This window comes from Pleurodeles waltl, chromosome 5 (genome assembly GCF_031143425.1).
Source record: "Pleurodeles waltl isolate 20211129_DDA chromosome 5, aPleWal1.hap1.20221129, whole genome shotgun sequence".
NCBI classification, from domain to species: Eukaryota; Metazoa; Chordata; class Amphibia; order Caudata; family Salamandridae; genus Pleurodeles; species Pleurodeles waltl.
The window spans coordinates 595,682,288-595,700,104 of NC_090444.1; the positions used below are offsets into that span (position 1 = coordinate 595,682,288).

General features: G+C 42.6%; 1 protein-coding gene across 1 annotated transcript in view; it reads right to left on the reverse strand.

Moving 5' to 3' along the window:
* Positions 1 to 17,817, reverse strand: part of CNST (consortin, connexin sorting protein) — a 251,209-nt gene that overhangs the window by 121,816 nt on the left and 111,576 nt on the right. The window lies entirely within an intron of this gene.

Below are 17,817 nucleotides of genomic sequence, written 5' to 3' on the forward strand. Positions count from 1 at the left end.
CTGAAAGTTATAAAACGAACAAAAAAAACATTATTTCAAGTAAAGAATGCAAAATTCGTATGAACCTATACTGCTCTTAAGGAAAGAATCAAATGATAAAAAATGCCTGATAAGGCTTATAACCATTTTGGGTTTTGCCATTATAAAATACTTGTTAAACTATTATTATGGCAAGAAGGAAAACAGTGTTTTTTCTGTATTCTTCCACACTTTGCAGTTTATTTCAACAAAATCGAAGGCATGAAACATTTTGGAAAATCGAAGTGCATCACCAATAGACCTATGAATATAGAGCAGGAAGTCTGATGGATTTTTTCTGGGTTAAAACAGACGTGGGAATTAAAGAGAGTGAATAATAGTAATTTACGGATGTCTAAGTTGCTCTATTTTTGAATGTGGAAGGCTAGTTTCAAGCCTGCAAGGTATAAAGACACAGCTGAAGCTGGTAAATTTAAAAACTAAAATTAAATGTGGGTCATTAGCTCTTGCTGAGAGCGAGGGTGCAAGTTATACTAACATGAAACAAATATAATTAGTGAATTTATTTATTTTAGTTTAAAATGTTGTGTTTTAACTGACAATTTCACTTAACTATAACGTTCGTTTAACCTTTGTTTATTGCAGGGTATTTCTAAAAAAAAATGTAAATATAAAGTAAGATATTATTATACTTCCTAACTATAATGTCACCTTTTCCTTTGCTTTTTCCAGTGAGTTTTTATGTATTTTTTTTTTTTTTTTTAAGTAAAGTAAGATGCCCATCACTGTGTGATGCACTGTGTTGGGCACAAGCCAGGCCTATGCAGCTCTTGCAGACGCCCAGCCCCCTGCTGCACACAGCTCACTGTCATGTAACAATATAGATGCTGTTATTTTAAGCAAGTCACACCTGGCTTTGTCAGAGAATATATGTAAGACCTAATGGCTTTGACTTTTTCTTTTTTTTTTTTTTAAATATGTTGCAGAGCTGAGCGGGCTGTCTGTCACCTGTTAGACGCAGGGTCTGGCCAAAGGCTGTCCGGGTGGGGAGTTGGCTGCCTACAGGGGTTGGGAGCAGGGCCTGGCATAAGGCCCCCACTCACTGAGCCATGACATGGCCCCACTAACCCCATCCCCCCTGGGCAGTGTCATTTTATGAAGGGTAAGGGTGCATGCAGCCTAAATTAAGTTGCCATGGATGCCCCAATCCCACCTGGGACACCACACCTTTGCTATTAAGAATGGCTAAAAGTTGGTTGCATTGAGGGGACTAGTGTGGAGTGTTGTAGGGTGGAACGGCAAAGACTGGAGTAGATTGTCGAAGAGTGGAGTGGCATAGAGTGCCTGTGTTTAAGTGGCATAGAGTGGACCCATGAAGAGTGGTGTACAGTGCAGTAGAGTACAAGGGACTGGTTTACAGTTAAGTGCTGCAGAGTGGACTGGCAGAGTGCAGTGGCACAGAATTCAGTGGCGTACAATGCAGTGTCGTAGAGTGCAGTGGCGCAGACTGTTGCACACTTGAGTGCAGTGGAGTAGAGTGCAGTGGCGCAGAGTACAGTAGAATGGTGTAGCATGGAGTGTTGTAGAGTGCAAGGGAGTAAGGTAGAGTGATGCAGAGTACAGTGGCTAAAGTACAGCAGCGTAGAGTGCACTGGCACAGAATGCAGTAGTGCAGAGTGCCAGAGTTCAGTGGCAGAGTGTGGTGTTGCAGAGTAGACCATCGGAGAGTGCTGTGGTGTAGTGGGGTAGGGTACTGGCAAGGAGTGCAGTAGAGTCGCAAAGACTGCAGTGGCATGGAGTAAATGCAGTGGTGTGAGTGCAGTGAAGTAGAGCGGCGTAAAGTGCAATGGTGAGGAGTAGAGTGGTGGAGAGTAGAGTGTGGTAGCGTACAGTGGACTGAAGTGGTGTACAGTAGAGTGGACTAGTGTAGAGTGTGTTGGCGTAGAGTGGTGCAGAGTATAGTGGCATGGACTGCAATGGCACAAAATTCTGTGGCATACAATGCAATGGTGTAAATTAAAATGATGCACTGTTTAGTGCAGAGTAGAGTGGCACAGAGTGGAGGCGCATAGATTGTAGAAAAGAGAAGAGTAATAAAAACAGTGGTAAAGAGTAAAGTGGCACAGACTGGTGCAGAGTACTGTAGTGCAGAGTAGAGAGGTGCAGAGTTCAGTGGCGGAGAGTGCAGTGTTGTAGAGTAGTGTAGAGTGCAGTGGTGTAGAGTGCAGTGGTGCAGAGTGCAGTGGTGCAGAGTGCAGAGTGGCGTAGAGAGCAGTGGCATATGTTACAGTGCAGTGGTTTAGACTAGAGTGGTGTAAAGTGCAGTAGTGCAGAGTAGAGTGGCATGGAGTTCAACAGCAGAGTGCATCGGCGTAGAGTGGCATAGAGAGCAGTTGGTGTACATCACAGTGGTGCACAGTAGAATGCAGTGCTTTTGAGTAGAGTGTAGAGGTGTAGCATAGATTGTTTCAGAGTAGAGAAGAGGCACAGAGTGGAGTGACGCATGGAAGAGTGCAGTGGCATAGAGTGGCGTAACGCAACGGCAGAGTAAAGTGGAGTACGGTGCAGTGGCATAGAGTACAGTGGTGCGGAGTAGACTGAAATGGCGTACATTGGATTGGCATAGAGTGTATTGGCATAGTGCAGTGGCGTGGTGTGGATTGTTGGAGAAAGGAGTTGTGCAGAGTGGAGTGGTCTAGACTGTGATAGTGTAGAGTGCAGTGGCGAAGAGTGGCAGAGTATACTGGCAGAGTATGGTGGTGCAGAGTGAAGAGGTGTAGAGTACAGTGGCTTGAAGTGGAGCAGAGTGCAGAGGCGCGGTGTAAAGTGGAGATGCGCACAGTAGGGTGGAGTGGCATGAAGTAGTAGCACACTCATTACAGGGAACACATTTTCAATGGAAATGACAGTTACCTTTGCACAGACACATAGTTTTACTAATAAAACTATACAGCGGACAAACAATAGTGTGTGGAAATAGAATCACCTAGCGTATTGATTTCTTTAATCATATTACAGTATCGGTTTCCAACACACTTCAGAAATAACAAAAATGGTGCTTGATTTGTACCGTGCCAATTCTGATATATTCTGAAATATTTGCAGAGGTGTGCTAGCAAACGATTCCTATTTCCTATTCCCAGTGTCAAGCAAGATTGTCACATGAATCCTCTCACCTTCAAATCAGAGAAAGAAAAGTAAACATCAAGCTCCCTCGAAAGACAGAGCCTAACATTTGACCTTTGTCTTTGAATGTACAACTGATGAGACAAGATAAGAACAAGATTTATAGGTCTGTTTACAGAAAAGAGCACTCGTGGAAGAGTAAAACAAGCAGTAGTGTGAAACAACTTTACTCTTCGGCAGGGACGAACTGAAGCTGGACGGCCTGAAATAAATAAAGCCAGAAAAAAGAAAGCCATAACATGGGAGTTAAGGAGCTAATGGTAAGCAATGGACGGAATGAATTCTCAGGGACACTTTTTGAATGCCCCAAAATGTCTTTAGAAAACCACACCGCTGTAGTATCCGGGAGGCTTCGACGTAAAAACGTGACTTAAAAAAAAAAAACTATAAATAAATAAATAATAGAATTGCTCCATGGAAGAACTTGCACGCAGAAAGTACAAGTCTATGCAAACACTTGGGCACCAGTGTAACCAACTGGAATAATAAACTGTGGCTGTATTTCCTCTATTTACACATTCCAGGGTACAAAGGAATGATAGAATAACAAGTGGCAGTGTTTTCTGGCAGTGGCATCAGAATGTATTCAGTTCTGCAAACAGCAGCCCTTTCATGCCCACGGCCAACGTTCTATTCGCTGAAGTTTCATACACAGATGCACGCCGGCATCCAGCATTTTTATATATAGAGCAGTGGAAAGTTCAGCGCACTCAAAGGGCGAGATGTAGTGGAGCAAGTTATGGGTAAAAGTCACAGTCATCACTGTCACTGCCAACATAAATGCAAAACTCTGAACAGCAAGAACAAAATAGAGCTATGTGAAGTATCTCGCCAGTATTTTATCTTCACATCCATTTACCTGGCAGCACCCGTGACAGAGGTGGGCAAACTACTGAACGCTTAAGCCAGATGCCTGGCTCTGGGCTCAGATCGAAGTCTTCTTAAAACTTCGAGCCCAAAACGAGCCAAGCTTTCACGAGAGGTGATGTGGCGTAATGGCTACAGTTGTCGCAAGGAACCTGGTTTGAATCTTGCCCTCGCCTCAGCAGCCTGTAAATCCCAGCAAATGTCTGGGTGCCCCCCCCCCAATAAAAAAAAAAAAAGTATAACTAGTCTGTTGTGAAGCGCTCTTATGTTTTTGGACACAGTTGGCTCTATGTAAAACTGCCAAAAAAATATATGGTTCCTGATTGTCACCCACGCTTTAATTTCATCCTCCAAGAATTAAGTGCGAAGCATTAACCTTTGATGTCAGAGATATCCATCCAGTGGTTAAATTGCACAGCGGTGAAGCAAAACCCGATTTGCTGCTTGATCAAAATGTGCGATCCTAGGCAAATGCTTTATTTCACAGAGCTTCTTTTTTGTTTACTATCACATATCACAGCACCTTCAAATATGCGAGTTCGGCGTGCACATGTTAGAAAAACCTGTTTTTGTGTTTGTTTAATTATCTTTTAATGTTGTTCCACCTACAATAAGGATCTAGCCCACATATAGGGTGCAAGTAACAACTGATGTGCCTCTTATTTCACTAACAGCATTGTCATCAGGGCGAGGGTAAGAATGTTTCTTAGTTCATATTTAAAAACACACTTTACTTCTCAATACCTAGATATAATCTGATGTACTAAGGTGAAACACTTCCACTTGTTACAGAAACACACTTTTTTGCATTTTCAAGACGCCTTGTTCGTATTCTTACATGATGTTTGCTCTATTATTTATATGGCAAATATTTTCATGGCTTGGCTCGTGCACGGGCTCTTAGGGCCAGTGTAAGCACATGGCTCTGCTGTCCTTGCTAATTTGTTGGCTTGCTTACCTCTATGGACTGGCAAGAGATGCCTAAAGGTGGAGGGATGCCAACAGGACGCTCGTGTTGGCTTTTTGCCTTTATCAATATAATGTTAACACTGCATTCTCTCCTCTGCTGTTCTGACGCCTCCTTCCTAATGCCAAGCCCAACTTCAGCTTAAGAAATGTTGAAAAAATAGGTTACATAAAGGCTCCACGTCACTAGGGACACCATGTTCCAGCCAGGGAGTTTCCCTTTAAAAGACATTGTTTTCAGTTGTATTAGTTTAATTGTTTCAGATTAAATTAAACCAGGTACTACTGGTTCTTAGTCCTGGCAAGATTTAAAAAACAGTTTTTTAAATAGTTACGTCTCGGCCTCTGCGCTCATGCCCTTAACTTCATAGACAAAAACACAGATCAAGGTCCCGACAACAACTGTAAAAACCCTTCAGGTAACCCATGTCATTGTTTTTGTTCCTGTTTATGTGTCACATATTTTATTTAATCTTTTGCTCTCAGTGACTTGCTTTTTGTTGATACTGCTTAGTAGTAGTTCTTCATGCCACATCTGACTCTTGCAAAGTGAATACTGTGACCTTAGTTCCCTCCAGGTTACAGAATGTAGATGGGTGTTCATGACAGGGTATGAATGAGAGCTCTGGAATTTAGGTTGAAGGCAGTGGGAATTACTCACAGTGCTTGTCACTTGGTCACAAAGTTTTTCAGACTAGACACACAACCAACCCTTGGCCTCTCTGCGAGGCACAAAGCGATAGTCTTTATGAGTAAATTGTAATTACCCTTTTATGTAGACGTTTACACCTTCTTAAACATTAACTGCACAACCTTTATCTCATAAGACACCACTTATTTATGCAGAATCTGAACGTTTAGCGAACGAAAATTAAAAATGTATTCCTCATGTAGGAATCAACAAAATTGTTCAAGCTAATAATCATTCATCTCAAATAATGCACAATCCTTGCCAAGACATAATGACGGTTGTTCCGGATATGTGAACTCAGAATCTTCAAAAGGTAGTCCACTCGAGGCCAGGAATGGCTAAAAGAATTATGTGTTCCATGTCTCTGGTCATTTAGAGCAATGATTGTCAACTCAATTGTGTCTTTATAGGGCTTGTCTGGCGGGCTCCTTAGGGTATGGTTGATGCGTTTCGGACTATTTACACAAGGCCGCTTAAGAATGGAGCAAGGGTATGCACGTTTACTTTAGAGCAAAACATTAAAATCACATGATCAGAAGCTCTGAAAGACCTATTGTCAATACCTTGAACAATACATCAATATATTATTTCAACATGAAACAAAAAATCACCAGTGCACATGTACAAAATGCAATACTGCACCACATGATTAAAAACGGAGGTGCCTATGATACAATGAAGCATGATGCAACCAAACAGAATTAAACTGTGCAACTGTGTAAACCAGGCAGCCTAGAAAGAGCTGAGCAGCAGATAAAGGTGTCCCACTATAATTAGAGGAAACCGATTTCTTTCAGAAACAACAATTCCATCAATACCATATCCCAATAAAATACACACAAACTTAAAAAGAAGAGCCACTCTCTTCTGACGTGGAAACAACCACAGGCTTATGTATGGCATCTACAGACGATATTTGACATTGTGATGTGTTTCCAAAGTTAGACTTTATAGAAGCATTTAGGTGTCTTCTGAAACTTTCAGCGATCTTGAAACAGTTTGTTTACTTCATGCTATGCAACAGCGAAGAGGTGCCAGAGAAGAAAAACAATGGATGCAGACTAATCTGTGTGGCATCTACTCTAGTCTCTGCAGTGCAAGGCTGGCCAGCTCAATGAGTTTGAGGCTGAAGTACCAAATGACCTGTAATCCCCACAATTTGCCTGCTCCAAAACTAGAAAAGGGGGTTCACATGTGTTCCTCAAGTATTTAGGATGCAAAACTAAGGTCAAGATTTAAATGGTTCTAGAATTCTGATGACTGTCCATGGTCACCACTTAACGGCGTGTTTTTAGGTGAACAGTTTACAGCATGGCCCTAGAGTCAGATGAGGCACATAAGGGTTTCACATCAATACCTGGGAAGCTGACAATGGTGCAGGCTCACCAAGAATGTCTTCCTGGAAAGAACTTTTCAGCTCCCAGAGCAAGAATGATCTTGGTTTGCTACTTGATAATTCTGGCAAACAGGACAGAAAGGGTTCTCAAGGTTCGTTTAAGGCTCAAACTGATGTATGCCAGCCACACAAAAGTTAAGGCATCTGGGCTTCATGCTTTTTCTCTCAGCCTGGGTCCTGCTACTCTCCACTCTAAAGTTTAGCGTTTCTGTTCAGGGCAAGTAACAACAGCAATTTTTTTATACAGACTGGATTTCGGCTTCTTGTTAGGTAGCCACCAGAAAGAGATCGTTTAATCAAATATAATAATACACTGATGTGCTGGATCTTCTCAAAATACACATGAATACTTGTTTTGCTGTCCTAGTGGGCAAGTACTTATACCACTTTTTTGGCAATAGCAGCAAACCAGAGGAGCCAAACAGAGTTACAATGTTCAGCCAACTGAGAAGTAGGAGGGTGGGGGCAGCATCATTGGGGTTTGTCCTGTCACTGGGAAAGCTGAGAAAGAGGAGGGCAGAGTTCAGACTGGTCAGTCATACTGAGCCAAGATAATGTGCGGAATCCAGTCAGCCTCCTTCAGCAGGAAAGACAAGTCACTTACCTTTGGTAACTCCAGATTGCTCTTTGCCCTTCCACCTCTTTACATCTGAAAAGGTCACAAGTAGACATTGGCACAATGTCACAAGCACTCGTTTTATGCTCCGTGTCTACTAGAACGGAAAGGGAAGGAGACTAGAACCGGGCATAAGTGCTCTAGACAGGTACGAAGGCAACTCGTTGTCACACAATGTCACTTCACAAACACTCCTCTTGGAATGTTCTGGATCCATTCTGACGCCTGAGGAAATTTTAAAGATGAGAAACCAGCAGTTATAATTATTAACGAGAACAGAGACTTTTGGGGCTCAGTGGATATCAGGGAAACTGGTGCTATGTGAAAGAGTTCATTCCAACTGTGTCCACCAGAAAGCTACAAAATATATACAATATACACAAACTGCGACGATATGCCTATTGAAGACAAGACGACGGACACAATTTATATTGGAGTAGAAACTAAAAGCCAGCACAAAACAAGGCCTTCACACGGAGGCAGAGATAAAGGCTGAAATGAACAATCGGCAGAGAGATGCCCGTACTGGCAGGCTCTACAGCATGCAAACACAAACTAATAGGTTCTTGCTGCCGCTGTAACGCCGACCGGACAATATTTAACAGCATTGAGTTTTTTATTTCTCTTTTGAGAAAAAAAGATCTAAGGTATGAGCTGTCAACAGGAGGTAAGATCACTCAGACGACTGCAAAATGAAGTGAGCTCTGGGTCGCGTGAGCGGAGGCAGATTCAGCCTTTCAAACTCGGTAACAGGAACATAATTAAATTGGGTATTACCGGCAACAGGTGTTAGTTTTAGTACTTTTAAACTGCAGATGAGCAGTAAAACAAGTTATTGTAAATTAATTATGTGTCACTACAGGAATGGCGGCATTTACGGTTTAGCGTATTACTGTAAACGTAATTGCCTCTAGAACAGAAGAATTATTTTACTAGTCATCGCTTGACAAAATATTAATGTTGCAGTTCCTGCTAAATCTCGCACTTGCTTAGAATTCAGATGTGAAAAACAGAATATGGTTACACTTTGTCTTTAGCCATATTTAACCATTTTATATCAAACTTTCAGTCACATGAGTCAGCACAAGACGTTTCAAGACATATCAAATCTGCTACATTGATAATGTCATTTATAAGATAGTGATCTTTTCAGTTTGCAAGGTTACTTGAAATGGGTAATAAACCGAGATTCAGAACCACATTTCTTGACATTAGGTTTGTGACCAACAGACTTATTCAGCCTGCAGGCGACCAGTAGAAAATGCTAATGAATATTGTTTGCGTCTCTTTCTAAGAGTGAACTAAATTAAATTATTATTAATGGAACACTATATGCAAAATAGACACTAAGCCTTGACATTTCTGTTGTATGATACCCGGCAGATTTTTTAAAATAAATGTGCGAATCGGTGATAAGGCATCGACATCTGTCATTAACGACACTTTCACTTTTTGCAAGGGTAATGCCAGTGTCCAACGTTATGTGCTCTTCATGACATTTCAACTAGTTTGTTGCATACCTGGGTATATCGTAAATAGTTGTTTGTGCGTTTTTGTACTGAACTTGCTTTTAATTAACCTTTACATTAACATGTATAAAGAAACTGATGAACAAAAGGAGGAGATGTAACCTAGTGGCCAAGCTAGTGTCTTTGGAACGCAGGGACTTCGGTTCTATTCTTGACCTCGGCACCCCAATGAAATAACAAGCATTTGCAATGCAAGGGGTCTCACGTTTGCCCGAGTTAGAGCTATTAGCGTTGTAAACTAGAGGACGCATGGCAATGCTTAGGTACAGCAGTGGCTGCTGCAAAACTCAAGGGGATGGCATGGATCGGGACCGGGGAAATTAAAAAAAAAAAATATATATATATATATAAATATATATATATACATGCAAAAAACAAAGGAGAACTCTGGGAAGTTCCCAATTTTAGGTGGAGAGCTGCTCTAGTAAGGAGCACCCTGCAACACCAGCGACACTCTAGATTTGCTCACCTCAAATGTCCGCTTATCTAGCAAAGTCTTTAAGCATAGGATTAGCAAAGTGCTGTACAAATGGCAAAAGACTTTGTCACTGTCTAGCTCGGCGAGGATAGCACTTTGCTAGATAAGCGGACATTTGAGTTGAGCAAATCTAGAGTGTCACTGGTGTTGCAGGGTGCTCCTTACTAGAGCAGCTCTCCACCTAAAATTGGGAACTTCCCAGAGTTCTCCTTTGTTTTTTGCATAATTTATGCGTCGCTCTATCCCTGAAAGGGTTTTGGTTTGACTTATACTGGGTGCTCCCTTGTGTCTGGACAAAGCTATACTCCTCTGAAGAGCTCTAATGAGAGCGAAACACGTGTCAGGGGTTGCTTTACTCATTCCAGGTTGGCTTGGATGGTATTTGACCAGTCCAAAGCTGTAATACTGTGCCTGGAGTGGTAAATGGCTTTTGTCATTTTACAGCTCAGCAAGGATGACACTATGTCAATCCTGTGCTTAAAGATTTTGCTGTACAAATGGCAAAAGACTTTGTCACTGTCTAGGTCGGCGAGGATAGCACTGTGCTAATCCTATGCTTAAAGACTTTGCTAGATAAGCAGACATTTGAGGTGAGCAAATCTTGAGTGTCGCTGGTGTTGCAGGGTGCTCCTTACTAGAGCAGCTCTCCACCTAAAATTGGGAACTTCCCAGAGTTCTCATTTGTTTTTTGCATAATTTATGCGTTGCTCTATCCCTGAAAGGGTTTTGGTTTGATATATATATACATATATACACACACACACACACATATATACACCAAACTTGATAGCGCTGTGTAAAACCCAGTGAGACCGCGCTGTGCAGGAAATAAAAAGAAAAAGTAGTCCAGAAACCATGCGGAAAACATGGAGCCTCGTATGTTTTCAGTAGTTGGCCGGTGCGCTCCAGGAGGGCTAAACACTGGAAAAGGCATGACGTAGGCATGCCTTTCACAAATGAAAGCCCCCGAACCAATGAAAGTGACAGGCATGACATGGGTGTGGTTAAAAGCCCACAGAGAGATTACAACAGAGGCCAGAGCGCTTGCGGGCTAGACCCTAAAAACAGAATCTTGGCAACTGATGTAATCCTCTTGTGCCAAAAAAGTAAAGATCGGAAATGTAATTGTGTAATCTATAAGATATAAATCCCCACGTGAATGTCAGCCCTCTGATGTTCCTTCTCAAGTTTGTACCATTTAAATACTAATACCTATACAAAACATACAAATAACGAAATAAGATGAACCATACCTTGCTCTACCTCCTTTTGTGGTCTGCTCATCCACAGCAGCTCATTATCAGAGTGAGCTATGCTTCCTAACATGACTAGCATAGTGTTTAAATGTCTACGTTGCATTTAGCCTCAGGTACCATCTAGGTTTACGAATAAAAAAAATACAAGCCACGCGGTTTATTTTCATCAAGGTAAGATATTTATGACAGAAGCATGTTAGTGCTTGATGTTATATCCTCTGGTAAGGCCAATATTCCTGCCAGTCTAATCAGCACAAGAGACTTGGAAAAGCAGTTTCCCGTCACCAGTCTTCACAATGCGCCTTTGTACCGTTTCATTACAATTTCACAATTTGTTAAATAATAAAATTTCAAATGATTTACATCGTAATGTTAAAATGACAAGAAGATACTTTCAATAGTGGTCATGACATAAAGAAACTACCATTGACAAAGCACATAGGTCTGGCTTTAATGTGCTACCTGCACATTGACTGACAGGCACACCATTCACATGGGTAGTCTTATATCTTTGGAGTACTTGGAGCCAGAACCAAAAACGAACATCTGTCTCCCTGTTGCAAAGGAATATGGGCACAAGAGTGCACGAGAAGAGGTAAGGAGCATGCAAGTGGTTACATAGGACTGCATCCTAAAGTAGAAATACTCAGGGTAAGTGCCAGCACGTGTCTGGTGCATCACACAAAGTGTCTTAAACAAGATATGATTAGTCACTCGTAACCTGTGGAGGAAGTTCAAGTGGGATTTAACTGAATTTTTTCGGAGGGAAATTAAGTGACCGACACAACAGCTGCATTTTGCACAATCTGAAAGTGACAGATAAGATAGTAGGTAAACCAAAGAAGACTGCATTCCAATAATCCAAAAAGGACGAGCCAACTACCTGGGTCACCAAGCTTGTCTCTTCAACTCCAAGGCAAGGAAGGTCCTCGAAAGTAAGTAACATGTACGCAAGACCTTGACAGTGGGCAGAAGTAAGATCGGAACCAATGTAATGCCAATGTATTTCGTCAAAGCAGCAGGGGCAAAAGGTGAGCACAGTCATTGACAACCAAATTGAGGTTCAAATGTAAGGATGATAGTCGGACCCTCACTCTAGTCAGGGTAAGGGAGTCACACAGCTAAAACAATCCCTGCTCACCCCCTTGGCTTGAGGAGTCATGCTTATCCCAGTGGCAATGTGTAAAGCATTTGTGTGCACACACACACACACACACACACACACACACACCCACAAAAGTACTCCACACCAGTTAAAAAAATATAGCCAATAACTATCTGAGTAAAACAAGACTAAAACTACAGAAATCCAACATACACAAGCAAAGATACACATTTTTAAAGAGTAAATCTCAGAAATGCGCTTAGAAACACAATAGCGCCAACTGGTGCTATAACGACATCATTGATGGAGTCGTTCCCAACAGTCTAACGCCACTCGCAAGGGAGTGCAGGCTGGTCACGGACCCGAACAGACCCCAGGCAAAGTAGCTTTGAAAATGATGAGGATGCAAATACGTTGCACAGAGTCGGGGACGTGAGGCACCACTGGAGCCGGTGCCGTGTTGGTTCCTTACTGCTGCCGGGGAGGTGAGGCATCGGTTCCTTTCTGCGAGGCAGAGGAGGCGAGGCGCCGGTTCCTTATGGTTGCAGGGGAGGAGATGAGACGTCAGTGGCGAAGTGTCTACTCCTTACGATCCAGCAGGATTGAGGAATCCAGCAGGTCAAGATGCGTGGCGTTGACTTTTTGGTGTCGCAATCACACCACGGTGTCACAGGTGCTGCAGCGGAGTCAGGTGTTCCGGGTGTCAGGGACACAGCACTCACAACTCACACTGTGGCAGGACTTCGGAGGCGTTGCAGCTGCATCAGGCCTGCGGAGTTGGTCATGGTCATTGCACTCCGTGGGGACCACAGCTCCAGCACAGGCAGGGGCGCAGTTGGATTGCGGCACCGGTTTCAAAGTTGTTCTGAGGTCTACGTACTTGGTTTCGTCTTGGTTACACCAGAACTCACTCTCAAGGGACCAGGAACAGGATTTGGCACCACTTGGTGTAGAGGACTCTCAGCTAGAGAGCGGAGGTGCTAGTAGACAAAGTCTTTGATGTCCATGATACTTTAACAGGAGGCAAGCTCAATCCAAGCCCTTGGAGAACCTTTGGAAGCAGGAGATAGAAACCAAAGTCCAGTCCTTTCACTCCCTGGACAAAAGCAGCAAGCAGTAGCCAGCACAACAAAGCAACAGGCAGACTTGCAGTTCCTCCTTGGCATCTAGCTCTTCTTCCAGGCAGAATGTCCTCAGTCCAGAAGTGTTCTAAAGTTGTGGTCTCAGAGGTCCAATACTTATACTCATTTCTGACTTTGAAGCAGGCAAACTTCAAAGGAAAGTCTTTACACACTGTGAGCACTGAATACTGAGGCAGCATAATCCTGAGGCCATCTCGTGCCTCTTCAATCCATATAAAGCCACTCCCTGCCCCTTCAGCTCACTCTAGCAGCTTTCTACTTTCTCCCTTTGTGACGCTTTTTCGTTTTTCCCTTCATCCGTCTTTTCCATGTGTGTCTTTTGCTTGCAGCAAATGCTTGAGGCAGAAGAATAAGCCCCGGCCCTCAAAAATAAGTGCCGGTGCTCAGCACCGGAAACAACAAGCAAAAATTAAGCACTGGGTTTGGGCCTGGCAAGTGGGCGCGTGCACCCCCTACACCCCAACACACACACTGCGGTGCCAGGTCTGTGACATGCTTACAGGGCTACTCATGTGGTTGGTACAATCAGTGCTGCAGTCCAACTAGTAGCATTTGATTTACAGGCACACACTGTGCACTGTACTGGGAGTCTTACTAGTACATCAGAAATGCAATCATGGATAAACCAATCACCCCTACAATTTAGACTGAGAAGATTTGCACTTTAGGACTGGTCAGCAGTGGTAAACTGCCCAGAGTCCTAAAGCGAGCAAAAATAAAATTCAGCACAAGATCAAAACAGGAGGTCATAATCCAAAAAGACAGAGGAAACCACTTCAAAAGCTGACAGGTCTAACATCTCTGTTTTACCTGAATTCAGCTTCAAAAGGTTAAACGGCATCTAAAATGAGATAGAAGAAATACATTTCCAAGCTTTAGTGGGAAGATCGGCATTACTACCACTTTGTTGTACCAGAAATTAGGTAACTAAAAAATTTAAACCAAACATGCAAATTAAAACAATTAAAAGGAGTTAAATAAATGTTAAACTCCATGAAAAAACTTTAAAAAGACAATATCAATTGGTTTTACTTTTAAAAAGAAAAAACTGCTTTAATTCACACACAACTAAACAGTGATTATGAAATTACAAATGTACATAATGAAGAAGAGACCACATTAGCACTGCCTCAACTAAAGATCTTTGCAGATAGTATTTTTAGAGATAAACAATGTATAACCCCTCCCTATGGTGTCTCTAAATGAGTCAAAACAATACATTATTTCTGCTGCTGATGCTACAGTGGTCCCATTGTAAAACCCTTTAGTATCCCATTTGTCAGACCATGCACAATGTAAATCCCCTTCCTACAGCATCTGCCAAAGAATACACAATGTAAAACTCAACTCTCTGGGCAATGAGGCAGAGCTGTCCAAGGCTGAGTCAGGGAGTAGTTGTAAGCTAGGATCTCAGAATGAACCTCTCATACTTATCACTCAATGTATGCTTAATCAGTGCTTTAATACAGACAACTAATATTATAATCAAAATCACAAATATTTACAATATTTGGGGCACAATTACAAATGGGAACCCACTCATACAGGGCCCTTGCAGATTACCTAGGGAGTAAATCACATTCCCTAATTAAATATTACAAGAAGCAACTAATACTGTACATGTAAACTGCTCCTATTATCAGTGAGGTACCATGTGGCAAACCCCGCCCTCAACAGACTCAAATCGTACAAATCATAAATGGCCGTATGCAGCCCTTCTGGAAAACATGAGGCATTTCACAATCAAAAATGTCAACTAACAGGCTGTATCAAGTTGTTCACGATGTAAAATGAAAGGCTTACTGTCTTTGTTACCACATTAAAACAAAAATAAATTGAACCTACTGATTTCGAAACATAAACATGCCCATGTGATCTAGGCCTAGAAAGCCCCATCAAACATTATAGACAGACTCCAAGTACACACTGATATTGATATTAAATATGTTTTAAAACACCAAGCATTTACAGAGGCCAAGCCTAAAAAGGCACCTCTGTACTAAGCCCCTTCTGGATTTGCAAGAGTTCACAATGTAATACCATTTCCTATTCTATTTGGCAAATCCAAAATATAAATCCCCTTCCAATGGCGTTTATCATGATGATACAAATGTAAAATCCATTCCAATGGCTTTTCTTAAGAGAGTTCACAACATAAAACCTCTTTGTGCTGCACTTGTCAGAATTTGCTATGTAAAAACTCTTCCTGACTGCATTTGTTGGTGGGTTGACTGTGTAAAGTGATTGCCTTTTCATTAACAAGCAAGGTGTTCACGATGTGAAACCCCCCTCCCCCTTCCTACTGTATTCATCACAAGGCTACATAATGCAAAATCCCTTCCTACTGGACATGACCTGGAGGTTGTGTTAACAATGAATGTCTCCGTTTTGAGCAACGGACCTTCTTGCACCCAGCATAACTATTTGTCAATCAAATGCTTGTAGATAAAAAAATCAACATCTAGTCAGAGCTCAAGAATCTCTCTTAGCACTCCTTATTACAGCTCTTTTCTGGTGATTATATCAGCCCTGGCAGACAAATGCACTGACAAGCATGGCCTTACAACCAATGAAATTCCAAAGGAATGCAGGGTTTGTCATAGGGACAACCACAACCACGTATGTACTACAGTAATGTGTGGAAATCCATTATAAAAATATTTGTCATAAAGCTTTAACAGTGCAATAACAATCCAGCTTATTTGTTTTAACAAATTATTTTCACAATAAATAATTCAGGCCTGCTTTCGTTATCGTGCCTTTTCTTAATAAATAGACCAGATCAATGGCATCTGACTTAACTTTTCCATCTGAACTAATGTAGTCTACAGCCTGAAACATCAGCATGTCACTATAACCAACTCAAGACTACACAACTTAGAATAGTCTGTGCAATACACACATTCTTATTTAACAGTAGAAGAAAACATCTTCTCTATCAAATCTCGTAGTGTAGAAAGTAGATGAACAATAATGAACAAGGTAGTTATGCTCTTCTACACTAGGCAATCCATAACCTTGCCAGCCTCCAATGCTCCACCTCACCCCTCTCTAAGTAGAATTAACACCTCCACCGTCTTGATTCTAAGAGGCCATCAGTTTTTCACTGTGATCAGACAAGAGACCATTGCTTAGACAATCAACTGTTTTGCAGGCTTCTCCGGTGCCAAAAAAAACAGAAAGTGGTTAAAAAGAGAACCTTTTCCTGAAGGTGTATGCTAGGTGTAACAGTGCCATGCAAAACAAAAACTTAAACTGATGATTTAATACATGGAACCTCAAACACATTGCAAAACAAAATAAAGGATATTTGAACATGGTCCAAAACACAGCAAAGAAGTTGACGTTAGAGAACAACTCCCAACATTTTCTTTTGCAGTTTTATATAGCTTGATTCACTCCAAGAGCATTAGAGCACTTTACCTAAATATATATATATATATATATATATATATATGTTTCTGGTTGTGGGTGGAGAACTTGCCCCCTTTTTAGGGTCAAGGGCACAAGCGCTCCGTCCCTGCTGTAATCTCTCGTTGGGCTTTTAACCACACCCATGTCATGCCTGTCACTTTCATTGGTTCGTGGGCTTGCCTTTTAAAATCAGCTTGATTTAATTAGTGAAAAGCATGCATACGTCATGCCTTTTTCAGTGTTTAGCCCTCCTCGAGCGCACCGGCCAACTACTGAAAACATATGGCAGGATGGAGGGTGGCAGGGGCACCAAGATGACTAAACTTGCCAAGTGGAAGGGACAACAGCAGCACAAAAGACCATACAGTTGGAAGAGGGAGTTGCAGCACAGCAGACCATGGAGGGCAGGACAGAGGATTAAGGGCAGGACAGAGGATTAAGGGCATGCACAAATGGAAGGGGAATGGAGACAACCGTTGCAGACAGAGAGCAGGTGGAAAGGGGTAGATGTACATACTCGGGAAATGGAGGGCAGAGGTAGCGAGCTGATCACACAGGGCAGGCGGGAGGGGCAGTGGCGGCGCAACAGACCACACATGGAGGCAGGAGAGGCAGCTCAATGGACCATTAAGGACATGAGGGAAGAGACAGAGACACGTACAACAGAAAGCAGGGGCAAGAGCAACAACCTGATGATGGGAGGGGCAGTGGAAGCACAACACATCATGGAGAGCAGGAGGAAGGGCGATGGGGCACACACTCGGTCAATGGAGGGAATGTGGGAAGTAGTTAGTGGCAGCACAATGGACCATGTACGGCATGCAGGAGGGTTAGTGGTAGCACATATGACCATGGTGACCAACAGTGAGAACGCTGGGGCATGCAGAAAGGGAGGGAGAAGGGGCTGGATGCAGACAACAGAGGCCAGGGGCAGCAAGCTGACCAAGCAGGTTGGACAGGAAGAGCAGTGGCAGCACAACAGAGCATGCAGGGCAGGAGGGAGGGGAGAGGGGCATTGACTCGTGTTGGAAGGCAGCATGGACAGGGGCAGGCAGAAGGGACAATGGCAGCACAATGGATTGCGCAGAGCAGGCAGGAGGGGTAGTGTCACCCAAAATACCACGAAAGGCGGGAGGGAGGGTGCAAGTATATGCGCACACACACACACACACACACACACACACACACAAAA